The sequence below is a fragment of the Salvelinus fontinalis genome, chromosome 9 (assembly GCF_029448725.1).
Source record: "Salvelinus fontinalis isolate EN_2023a chromosome 9, ASM2944872v1, whole genome shotgun sequence".
NCBI classification, from domain to species: Eukaryota; Metazoa; Chordata; class Actinopteri; order Salmoniformes; family Salmonidae; genus Salvelinus; species Salvelinus fontinalis.
The window spans coordinates 13,757,974-13,771,475 of NC_074673.1; the positions used below are offsets into that span (position 1 = coordinate 13,757,974).

General features: G+C 49.3%; 1 pseudogene; it reads right to left on the reverse strand.

Annotated features, from left to right (window-relative positions):
- The window catches only part of LOC129862952 (cortactin-binding protein 2-like), a 120,945-nt pseudogene that overhangs the window by 10,986 nt on the left and 96,457 nt on the right, over nt 1–13,502 (reverse strand).

Genomic DNA, 13,502 nt, shown 5'->3' on the forward strand with positions numbered 1-13,502 from the left:
TTAGGACTATTAAACTATTCTCTCTATCCACCTATACAATTACCAATCTACCTTCCTCCCAACCAGGCAAACAAGCAGTCTATCTATCATCCATCAATCCAAAATACATAAGACAAACACAAATTCAATCCAGATGAACACTATAGGGCCAAACCGATCCAAGCAAGCCGAGCTGTACTGAGCTGGCCTCGTAACGCATCCACCATAGTTGCTGGACCCGTGCTGGAAAGAACAATGTGAAAATAAACTATCTGAGCCATTACAGGTCGGTCGGCTCTATAGTGTAATTCAGGCAATAGTGGAGTGTGTACCCATTGTGTGTACCCATGCCCTCTGCCACGGAGTGTGCCGTGGCAGAGGGCATCCCTGCAGGACGGCTTTGTTGACCAGGATACTGAGAGCAGCCTTGACCACCGCTCGCTGGCCCGAGCTCAGGCGGCGTTTGCTAGGTGATACCCGGTGTCACCCGGGAGACGATGGCCTACTCCACGTGAAGGACCACCACTATGTTCCAGAGCCGGGCCAGCCACCTGGAGGAACACAGATACAGAAATAACAGAATGAAGTCGCCCACAACCACGGATCTTAGTTTTGTCAGTTTTGTGTTTTCTGGCCCAGATGATGATCCTAGATCTGTTCCTAAGGGAGCAGTGTCTTCCTGTGACTGACCTTGTGGAGCAGCATAATCCAAGATTACTGAACAGAATAAGGCAAGTATAACTCTAGTTTTATAACAACATTTAGAACAAATGATTTGTGTGTGTGTGTGCGTGTGTGTGTGCGTGTGTACCAGGAAAATGTAGTTCTGAAGCAGCTGAAGAGGCATGAGGGATTCCAGGGCCAGCTCATCCAGGCACGACTCTGACAGGTCTGTCAAGAAACACAAAAACCGACAGGAAATGAGCAAATCACAACACACACACACACACACACACACACACACACACACACACACACACACACACACACACACACACACACACACACACACACACACACACATAGACATATGAACATACACACACACAATTTCAGCTACGCTGTCTCAGTGTCAGAAACTAGAGGAATCTTCCCTGTGCTGTCAAAACACAGTGTTCTAAGCAGATGAGCCAGCCATTATTACACAGCAGAAAGAGAAACAACTAGCTAAAGCTTCCCAAGCAACGCTACAACACTCTGGCAGTTGGTGGATAGGGGATCAATAAAGACCCGAATCAGGTACACACACACACACACACACACACACACACACACACACACACACACACACACACACACACACACACACACACACACACACACACACGTTAACAACAGCACCACACTTTATAAAAACCACACAATACATGCTATACTCAAGCACACACACATATGCATACCGACAATAAATATAGCACAAAAACTTAAACCGCCACATACTGTGTCTAGACAACTTTACTTCAACATTACACATTTACACAGTTGATACTTTAAAGGTTCTGTCACGCCCTGGCCTTAGTATTCTTTGTTTTCTTTATTATTTTAGTTAGGTCAGGGTGTGACATGGGGAATGTTTGTGTTTTGTCTCGTTTTGGGTGGTTATATGGAAAAGGGGGTGTTGGGTTTAGAGTATGGGTTTGTGTTGAGTGAGTGTTTCTAGGTATGTCTATGGTTGAGTGAATGTTCTAGGTATGTCTATGGTTGCCTGAGTGGTTCTCAATTAGAGACAGATGTCTTTCATTTGTCTCTGATTGGGAGCCATATTTTAGGCGGCCATAGGCATCAGGTTTTTGTCGGGTCATTGTCTAGGTCTGTGTCTGTGTCTAGGTTGCATGTTTGCATTTCGTTCGGTTCTAGCTTCACGGTCGTCTATTTGTTGTTTTGCTTCGTTCGTTTTCTCCTAAATAAAGAGAAGATGTATTTTTTACATGCTGCGCCTTGGTCCTCTCTCTCTCCCGTGGTCGATCGTGACAGAATGACCCGACCACTCAGGACCAAGCAGCGTGAAAGGAGGGAGCCAGAGCCCGTTGTGCAGATACTGGAGGTGAGCAATGGGAAGGATACAGAGACTGTTAAGGATTTATTGAGGAGTTTGGAGGAGAGTGAAAAGAGGGAGCTGCTGTGTTGGTGCGTGAGGCACAACATCCACCCGACAGAGCGTGTGCGGGATGTGATGTTACCTGAGTCAGCTCTTCATGCTCGTCCTGAGTTGCGTGCTAACCGTCTGGGAATGACAGTCCCACGAACCAGGCCTCCTGTGTGCATTCCTAGTTCTACACCTCCTGTAACACCTTCCCGCCCCAGCCCGGTACCACCAGTTCCGGCACCACGCCCCAGGATTCCAGGGTGTCTCCAGAGCCCTGTTCGCATTGTTGCATCTCCCCGCACTCGCCCTGAGGTGCGTGTCCTCATCCCGGTACCACCTGTGCCGGTACCACGCACTAGGCCTATAGTGCGCTTTGAGAGCCCAGTGTGTCCTGTTGCTGCTCCCCGCACTAGCCCTGAGATGTGTGTCCCCAGCCCGGTACCACTAGTTCCGGCACAACGCACTAGGCCTAATGTGCGTATCCAGGGTCCAGTATGCCCTGTTCCTTCTCCCCGCACTAGCCTTCAGGTGCGTGTCTCCAGTCCGGTACCACCAGTGCCATCTGAGTCATCCGTCTACCCAGTGCCATCTGAGTCATCCGTCTACCCAGTGCCATCTGAGTCATCCGTCTACCCAGTGCCATCTGAGTCATCCGTCTACCCAGTGCCATCTGAGTCATCCGTCTACCCAGCGCCATCTGAGCCGTCAGCCAGCCATGACCAGCCCGAGTCGCCCGCCAGCCATGAGCAACCAGAGTCGCCCGCCAGCCATGAGCAACCAGAGTCGCCCGCCAGCCATGAGCAACCAGAGTCGCCCGCCAGCCATGAGCAACCAGAGTCGCCCGCCAGCCATGAGCAACCAGAGCCTTCCGCCAGACCGGATCAGCCAGAGCCTTCCGCCAGACCGGATCAGCCAGAGCCTTCCGCCAGCCATGAGCAGCCAGAGTCGCCCGCCAGCCATGAGCAGCCGGAGTCGCCCGCCAGCCATGAGCAGCCGGAGTCGCCCGCCAGCCATGAGCAGCCGGAGTCGCCCGCCAGCCATGAGCAGCCGGAGTCGCCCGCCAGCCCGGATCAGCCGGAGTCGCCCGCCAGCCCGGATCAGCCGGAGTCGCCCGCCAGCCCGGATCAGCCGGAGTCGCCCGCCAGCCCGGATCAGCCGGAGTCGCCCGCCAGCCCGGATCAGCCGGAGCCTTCCGCCAGCCCGGATCAGCCGGAGCCTTCCGCCAGCCCGGATCAGCCGGAGCCTTCCGCCAGCCCGGATCAGCCGGAGCCTTCCGCCAGCCCGGATCAGCCGGAGCCTTCCGCCAGCCCGGATCAGCCGGAGCCTTCCGCCAGCCCGGATCAGCCGGAGCCTTCCGCCAGCCCGGATCAGCCGGATCCGTCAGCCAGCCATGAGCAGCCGGAGCCGTCCGCCAGCCATGACCAGCCGGAGCCGTCCGCCAGCCATGACCAGCCGGAGCCGTCCGCCAGCCATGACCAGCCGGAGCCGTCCGCCAGCCATGACCAGCCGGAGCCGTCCGCCAGCCATGACCAGCCGGAGCCGTCCGCCAGCCATGACCAGCCGGATCCGTCAGTCAGCCATGAGCAGTCGGATCCGTCAGTCAGCCATGAGCAGTCGGATCCGTCAGCCAACCATGAGTCATCCAGCCAGGATCCGTTCCTCAGTCCGGAGCTGCCGTCCCTCAGTCCGGAGCTGCCGTCCCTCAGTCCGGAGCTGCCGTCCCTCAGTCCGGAGCTGCCGTCCCTCAGTCCGGAGCTGCCGTCCCTCAGTCCGGAGCTGCCGTCCCTCAGTCCGGAGCTGCCGTCCCTCAGTCCGGAGCTGCCGTCCCTCAGTCCGGAGCTGCCGTCCCTCAGTCCGGAGCTGCCGTCCCTCAGTCCGGAGCTGCCCCTTATCCTGGTGCTGCCCTTTAGTCCGGTGCTGCCCCTTAGTCCGGTGCTGCCCCTTAGTCCGGTGCTGCCCCTTAGTCCGGTGCTGCCCCTTAGTCCGGTGCTGCCCCTTAGTCCGGTGCTGCCCCTTAGTCCGGTGCTGCCCCTTAGTCCGGTGCTGCCCCTTAGTCCGGTGCTGCCCCTTAATCCAGTGGGGTTAAGGTGGAGGATGGCCATTGGGAGGAGGCTACGGAGGCGGGTAGTGACTATGGTGGGGTGGGGACCCCGACCAGTGCCGGAGCCGCCACCGTGGAAGGAAGCTCACCCAGACCCTCCCCTAGACTGTGTGCTGGTGCGCCCGGAGTTCGCACCTTAAGGGGGGGGTTATGTCACGCCCTGGCCTTAGTATTCTTTGTTTTCTTTATTATTTTAGTTAGGTCAGGGTGTGACATGGGGAATGTTTGTGTTTTGTCTCGTTTTGGGTGGTTATATGGAAAAGGGGGTGTTGGGTTTAGAGTATGGGTTTGTGTTGAGTGAGTGTTTCTAGGTATGTCTATGGTTGAGTGAATGTTCTAGGTATGTCTATGGTTGCCTGAGTGGTTCTCAATTAGAGACAGATGTCTTTCATTTGTCTCTGATTGGGAGCCATATTTTAGGCGGCCATAGGCATCAGGTTTTTGTCATTGTCTGTGTCTAGGTTGCATGTTTGCATTTCGTTCGGTTCTAGCTTCACGGTCGTCTATTTGTTATTTTGCTTCGTTCGTTTTCTCCTAAATAAAGAGAAGATGTATTTTTTACATGCTGCGCCTTGGTCCTCTCTCTCTCCCATGGTCGATCGTGACAGGTTCTGTAAGCACACACACAGAGTGCACCCACCCACGCACCCACTCCCTTAGAGGTGACAACGAAGACAAACCCAAAACCCATCGGGGGTGCTGATCTTCACGGACACAGAAACCAGACACATTTCTCTAAACATGCCAAACTCTCTCCCTCCTTCCATATCTCATCCATAATGCATGCCCATTTCCACTGTTCTCTTTCTCTTTTATCCCACCCCTCACTACGGATTCCCTCCCTTACTCTCTTGTACTTGTATTTTGATAAAGCGATTGCTCCAGGAGGATTCCCACAGATGGTTTCCCCTTGACGTGTTAAACTGAGGACAGACCCCTCCTCCTCTCCATTGTCTGAGCTCAGACAGACTGGATGATCTTTCCCCTGGCTAGACTAGATTTCACTCCGTCGGTTCAGACTCTATGTAACGAGTCAATCATTCACTAGTGTCTTGTAACATCTGTCATAGCGTTGACTATCATTAAATGTGAAGACTGTATATTATCAAATCAATTCTCTATGTGTCATTTAATAACACGATTAAACTAATCATGTAACTTTAATTAACGAGGAAGTTGGGGCACCACGGGAAAATGTTTAAAGAGTATTTATTTCCCGAATTAACTCTTCCGATATTTTCATATCTTATCGACTACAGTCACTCATTAATGTATTATTACCTCATCAGTCTCATTACTGAAAGTTGCACACCCTTGGATATCTGCACGAACTCTAACATAAATCAGGAATCAGCGATATACAAATTGGCTTAATTATTTTATTTACTATCTAATCAATCTAATCAATCACAGAATTACATAAAAACACACACAATTGGTCATACATTGGTTACTGACATGATAGAAAAGTCCCTAGTGGGCTAAGCAGATATGACGGCTTGGTAAACAACGGAAAGGGGTGGGGACAGCTCAAGAGTGGGAAACTCAGTGCTGATAACTACACTCATAGAAATTGCTAATACCTTGAAAATGAACAACCGCTCATTCGAAAATAAATTGCAATTTACATATTTACGAGTGTAGGTCTTGCTGTCCCACTCTGCGATTGCCGGTCCGTCTGCTGGATATTAGTTAATCAGAGAGTATCTGGTTGTTTAACTCTGGTCGCCGTGTCATTTGTAGCGCTGTTATAATGGATACGTCAACATACCCTGTAGTTCTTGGAGTTGTTCTCTTAGAGTAGATGCTCCCGCCATTGTCGGTATTCTCATCCTAGACTTACGTATATTTTCAGCTGCGGACTGATAAAGGTCACGGTCTAGGATTTACTTCTTCAGTAGTGATCGATAGTTTCAGAGTTTATCCATTTCAACTTGGGGACTACGTCCCGGCGTTATCTTGGCTCTAGTTTGTAGATTTCTTAAACATTTGTGATGTCTGGCTGACCGTGGGTCTCTTTGGCATAAGTAGTACTTGTTCTCTGTTGAAAGTTTCAGAGTTCCAGCCATTTCAACGTGGGAACTCCCGTCCCTGGGTTTTTTGACTAATGTAAATGTTGTCAGAAGTCCTTTATAAGCACTCGCCTTGGAGGGCAGTTCCATCCCTTTTGTCCCAATGTCTGTGCTCACGTGGGCGTGGTTACTGACTGGGAAAAACTTTACATGAAAGACAATTCTCATTTTGGAGGCTAAAATCACATTTCATCTTCATATTTGTGAGAAGTAGTTTCACAACATGTAGATGTAAATCTGAGAAATACATTGTGAAAGCTCTTAAAGATACAATGTTTCCGTTATAACGTCTTCAATCACCATACAGTAAATGTTGGACAAGATTATTGTTTAAATACCCACGGACCATTCCAACTGGTTGGAATACAGAAATATTGTTACATTAGTGTCACGGTCTAACCATAGTTCTTGTGTGTTTTGCTTGTTTTAGTGTTGGTCAGGATGTGAGCTGGGTGGGCATTCTATGTTGTGTGTCTAGTTTGTCTGTTTCTATGTTTGGCCTAATATGGTTCTCAATCAGAGGCAGGTGTTTTGTGTTGTCTCTGATTGGGAATCATATATAGGTGGCTTGTTTTGTGTTGGGGATTTGTGGGTGGTTGTTTCCTGTCTCTGTGTTTTCTCTGCACCAGCTAGGACTGTATCGGTTTGCCACATTTTGTTATTTTTGTATTGTTGTAGTGTTCACAGTTCGTATTATTAAATATGTTGAGCACCAACTACGCTGCGTCTTGGTCCGATCCCTGCTACACCTCCTCTTCAGTTGAAGAGGAGGAAGGCTGCCGTTACAATTAGAAAAGCTTTTGAGGTTACCCTACTGCAAAGTCTTTCTCTGTGGTAACAAAGGGATTCTCAACTTTCCTTTTGGCAGAGTGGGGAATGGAGTTTCAGTATTTACGACCGTCATAAAACAGTCGACTTTTCCCTCTCTCATAGGCTGTAGAGAGGACCTACTGTAACCTGATCCTTCAGCTCTTCACAGGAGAGTCATGACACAGCATTAACATTGAAATGTTCAAATTAGAATAGTTGATTTGGTTCTGGGTGCCGAGATTAGTCATTCATAGACAGGACCCAGATTAGATTAGTAATTCATAGACAGGACCCAGATTAGATTAGTAATTCATAGACAGGACCCAGATTAGATTAGTCATTCATAGACAGGACCCAGATTAGATTAGTCATTCATAGACAGGACCCAGATTAGATTAGTAATTCATGGACAGGACCCAGATTAGATTAGTCATTCATAGACAGGACCCAGATTAGATGAGTAATTCATAGACAGGAACCAGATTAGATTAGTAATTCATAGACAGGACCCAGATTAGTCATTCATAGACAGGACCCAGATTAGATTAGTAATTCATAGACAGGACCCAGATTAGATTAGTCATTCATAGACAGGACCCAGATTAGATTAGTAATTCATAGACAGGACCCAGATTAGATTAGTCATTCATAGACAGGACCCAGATTAGATTAGTCATTCATAGACAGGACCCAGATTAGATTAGTAATTCATAGACAGGACCCAGATTAGATTAGTCATTCATAGACAGGACCCAGATTAGATGAGTAATTCATAGACAGGAACCAGATTAGATTAGTAATTCATAGACAGGACCCAGATTAGTCATTCATAGACAGGACCCAGATTAGATTAGTAATTCATAGACAGGACCCAGATTAGATTAGTCATTCATAGACAGGACCCAGATTAGATTAGTAATTCATAGACAGGACCCAGATTAGATTAGTAATTCATAGACAGGACCCAGATTAGATTAGTCATTCATAGACAGGACCCAGATTAGATTAGTAATTCATAGACAGGACCCAGATTAGATTAGTCATTCATAGACAGGACCCAGATTAGATTAGTCATTCATAGACAGGAACCAGATTAGATTAGTAATTCATAGACAGGACCCAGATTAGTCATTCATAGACAGGACCCAGATTAGTAATTCATAGACAGGACCCAGATTAGATTAGTCATTCATAGACAGGACCCAGATTAGATTAGTAATTCATAGACAGGACCCAGATTAGATTAGTCATTCATAGACAGGACCCAGATTAGATTAGTCATTCATAGACAGGACCCAGATTAGATTAGTAATTCATAGACAGGACACATTGGGGAGTTTGTCCAAACAATGTGACCGGGAAATTGCCTCCTTGGAGAAATATAATATATTATATACTAATCGACTCAATTATAGAGCGTTAAAGGGCTCTATTCAATCTGTACAGATTCCGCAATAGAAATGTAAAGGTAATTTCCGACTGAGTCGACATATTCAGCATTTATTGTGAATGCAGTCTCCACTAAAACGGGAACATTGCCTTTAAATTTCAATCACGCTGTAAAGCTGAACATCCGTGATGTGGATTGAATAGAGCCCAACGTGTGTGTGTGTGTGTGTGTTTATTTTGGGCAGCCTCTCAGTGTGGTGTGTTGTGATTGGGCCAAGTTCAATTAGGCTCGTGTCCCAGCCATCTCCAGCTTGGCCCGGTCACACCTTTGGACAGGACCCAGGGACGAGTGTCATCCAACAGAGCTGCCCTGTGTAAAGATGTGTGTGATACAGAAATAGAAAGAGAGTGATAGAGAGAGATTGTGTGTGTGTGTGAGTATGCGTGGGCTTGTGTGTGTGTGTGTGTGTGTGTGTGTGTGTGTGTGTGTGTGTGTCTATGACCTTTGCTACACCAGCTGCAATGCCAGGAAGAGCCCTGATATCAATAATCAGCTATCAAGGAGTCAATTATTTCCAAAATGATTCATCCAACAGTCACTGCAATTCAGCTTTTACCTGTGAATGTGAATACAACTAAATTAAACTTTATTGACAGTCATTCATAAGACAACCCTTTCTTAACAAAAAAAAGTTTTTTTATTTTACAGCCTGCTATTCATCTACTATTTACTCCTAAATGTCCAATTAAATAGTTAGTAACATTGAGAGATAATAGAGGGCCGGTGATTCATTCAGTGAATCAAATGAAAAGATTTTTCTTAAGACCCATACTTCCCATAGTGATTGAACTTAAACTGTAAGAGCGATTTATCAGAGAGAATAAGAAAGATTCACAATTATATAAGCGATTCAGTTCAGCAGGGAGTCACCGGGTGCTTGGTCTTCTGTTGGGTGCCATCCATTCCATCATGCTGACAAGGGGAAATTCAAACTTGAATCAGGAGGTGGTCAGGAGGCGGTCAGGGACAGCAGCTGTTTGGACCGTGTTCAGTTACAGCTCAAAATAGACTGCAACACCTCGGTAAACTTGGCTCTGGTTGGGGGATACGTCTAAAATAACAGACAAGGCCCTGCTCACTGCCTGAGACAGGGACCAACTTGCATTCTCTCTGTTTGGGATATCCTTTAGAGATAGTGGGCCAGTCGGGATATCCAATAGAGATAGCGGGCTAGTCGGGATATCCTTTAGAGATAACGGGCTAGTCGGGATATCCTTTCAAGATAGCAGGCTAGTCGAGATATTCTTTAGAGATAGCGGGCTAGTTGGGATATCCTTTAGAGATAGAGGGCTAGAAGTGATATCCTTTAGAGATAGCGGGCTAGTTGGTATATCCTTTAGAGATAGCGGGCTAATTGGGATATCCTTTAGAGATAGCGGGCTAGTTGGGCTTTAGAGATAGCGGGCTAGTTGTGCTTTAGAGATAGCGGGCTAGTTGGGATATCCTTTAGAGATAGCGTGCTAAGCTACTGTAACCGATGTGAAACGGCTAGCTAGTTAGCGGTGGTGCGCGCTAATAGCGTTTCAATCGGTGATGTCACTCGCTCTGAGACTTGAAGTAGTTGTTCCCCTTGCTCTGCAAGAGCCGTGGCTTTTGTGGCGCGATGGTTAACGATGCTTCGTGGGTGTCAGTTGTTGATGTGTGCAGAGGGTCCCTGGTTTGAGTCCGGGTCTTGGCGAGGGGACGAAGGAAGTTAAACTGTTAAATTGATGCTGTTGTTGCGGAAAAGGAGGTGGTCAAAAGGGGGGTGAGTGTAACCGATGTAAAATGGCTAGCTAGTTAGCGGTGGTGCGCACTAATAGCGTTTCAATCAGTGACATCACTCGCTTTGAGACCTTGAAGTAGTGGTTCCCCTTGCTCTGCAAGAGCCACGGCTTTTGTGGCGTGATGGGTAACGATGCTTCGTGGGTGTCAGTTGTTGATGTGTGCAGAGAGTCCCTGGTTCGAGCCCGGCTAGGGGACGGACGAAAGTTAAACTGTTACACTACACTGTGGTAAACATCAACATCAATAGCTGAGGCCATGTTAAAGTCATATTAGAAATTCTAATAGGATAATAGGATAAGAAGTGAATCAAATGAATGACAATCATTACAGCTCCTTACCTATGAGGACAGAGAGCATGCTAGTAGGGTTGTGGCTTCCAGTCAAATCAGCTTATTAAACCATACAGAGAGAAGTTCCTGATGGTGTGTTTGTGAGTCTATATGTATAGTACTGTACGTTTTTCAGTATACCTTCTAATGTCTGAGACAACAGTACATGATCAGTGTCCCAGTACCTTGAAGCCCCTGGCAGCAGTGATGTGTGCAGTGGTCCAGCCCTCACAGTTGTCCTGGTTGAGCAAGGTGCTAGACAGGACCGGGATCGTGGCAGGACCAGGACTATGGGTACAGTCAGGGTTAGGGTCATGGTGTGGGTACAGTCAGGGTTAGGGTCATGGTGTGGGTACAGTCAGGGTCATGGTGTGGGTACAGTCAGGGTCATGGTGTGGGTACAGTCAGGGTCAGGGTCATGGTGTGGGTACAGTCAGGGTCATGGTGTGGGTACAGTCAGGGTCAGGGTCATGGTGTGGGTACAGTCAGGGTCAGGGTCATGGTGTGGGTACAGTCAGGGTCATGGTGTGGGTACAGTCAGGGTCATGGTGTGGGTACAGTCAGGGTCATGGTGTGGGTACAGTCAGGGTCAGGGTCATGGTGTGGGTACAGTCAGGGTTAGGGTGTGGGTACAGTCAGGGTCATGGTGTGGGTACAGTCAGGGGCAGGGTGTGGGTACAGTCAGGGTCATGGTGTGGGTACAGTCAGGGTCATGGTGTGGGTACAGTTAGGGTCATGGTGTGGGTACAGTCAGGGTCATGGTGTGGGTACAGTCAGGGTCAGGGTGTGGGTACAGTCAGGGTCATGGTGTGGGTACAGTCAGGGTCATGGTGTGGGTACAGTCAGGGTCATGGTGTGGGTACAGTCAGGGTCATGGTGTGGGTACAGTCAGGGTCATGGTGTGGGTACAGTTAGGGTCATGGTGTGGGTACAGTCAGGGTCATGGTGTGGGTACAGTCAGGGTCATGGTGTGGGTACAGTCAGGGTTAGGGTCATGGTGTGGGTACAGTCAGGGTCATGGTGTGGGTACAGTCAGGGTCATGGTGTGGGTACAGTCAGGGTCATGGTGTGGGTACAGTCAGGGTCATGGTGTGGGTACAGTTAGGGTCATGGTGTGGGTACAGTTAGGGTCATGGTGTGGGTACAGTCAGGGTCATGGTGTGGGTACAGTCAGGGTTAGGGTGTGGGTACAGTTAGGGTTAGGGTGTGGGTACAGTTAGGGTCATGGTGTGGGTACAGTCAGGGTTAGGGTGTGGGTACAGTCAGGGTCATGGTGTGGGTACAGTCAGGGTCATGGTGTGGGTACAGTTAGGGTCATGGTGTGGGTACAGTCAGGGTTAGGGTGTGGGTACAGTTAGGGTCATGGTGTGGGTACAGTCAGGGTCATGGTGTGGGTACAGTCAGGGTTAGGGTCATGGTGTGGGTACAGTTAGGGTCATGGTGTGGGTACAGTCAGGGTCATGGTGTGGGTACAGTTAGGGTCATGGTGTGGGTACAGTCAGGGTCATGGTGTGGGTACAGTTAGGGTCATGGTGTGGGTACAGTCAGGGTTAGGGTGTGGGTACAGTCAGGGTCATGGTGTGGGTACAGTCAGGGTCATGGTGTGGGTACAGTTAGGGCCATGGTGTGGGTACAGTCAGGGTCATGGTGTGGGTACAGTCAGGGTCATGGTGTGGGTACAGTTAGGGTCATGGTGTGGGTACAGTCAGGGTCATGGTGTGGGTACAGTCAGGGGCAGGGTCATGGTGTGGGTACAGTTAGGGTCATGGTGTGGGTACAGTCAGGGTCATGGTGTGGGTACAGTCAGGGTCATGGTGTGGGTACAGTTAGGGTCATGGTGTGGGTACAGTTAGGGTCATGGTGTGGGTACAGTTAGGGTCATGGTGTGGGTACAGTCAGGGTTAGGGTCATGGTGTGGGTACAGTCAGGGTCATGGTGTGGGTACAGTCAGGGTCATGGTGTGGTTACAGTCAGGGTCATGGTGTGGGTACAGTTAGGGTCATGGTGTGGGTACAGTCAGGGGCAGGGTCATGGTGTGGGTACAGTCAGGGGCAGGGTCATGGTGTGGGTACAGTCAGGGGCAGGGTCATGGTGTGGGTACAGTCAGGGTCATGGTGTGGGTACAGTCAGGGTCATGGTGTGGGTACAGTCAGGGTTAGGGTCATGGTGTGGGTACAGTTAGGGTTATGGTGTGGGTACAGTCAGGGTTAGGGTCATGGTGTGGGTACAGTCAGGGGCAGGGTCATGGTGTGGTTACAGTCAGGGTCATGGTGTGGGTACAGTCAGGGTCATGGTGTGGGTACAGTCAGGGTTAGGGTCATGGTGTGGGTACAGTCAGGGGCAGGGTCATGGTGTGGGTACAGTCAGGGTCATGGTGTGGGTACAGTCAGGGTTAGGGTCATGGTGTGGGTACAGTCAGGGTCATGGTGTGGGTACAGTCAGGGTCATGGTGTGGGTACAGTTAGGGTCATGGTGTGGGTACAGTCAGGGTCATGGTGTGGGTACAGTCAGGGTCATGGTGTGGGTACAGTCAGGGTCATGGTGTGGGTACAGTTAGGGTCATGGTGTGGGTACAGTCAGGGTCATGGTGTGGGTACAGTCAGGGTCATGGTGTGGGTACAGTTAAGGTCATGGTGTGGGTACAGTTAGGGTCATGGTGTGGGTACAGTCAGGGTCATGGTGTGGGTACAGTCAGGGTTAGGGTGTGGGTACAGTTAGGGTTAGGGTGTGGGTACAGTTAGGGTCATGGTGTGGGTACAGTCAGGGTTAGGGTGTGGGTACAGTTAGGGTCATGGTGTGGGTACAGTCAGGGTCATGGTGTGGGTACAGTTAGGGTCATGGTGTGGGTACAGTCAGGGTTAGGGTGTGGGTACAGTTAGGGTCATGGTGTGGGTACAGTCAGGGTCAT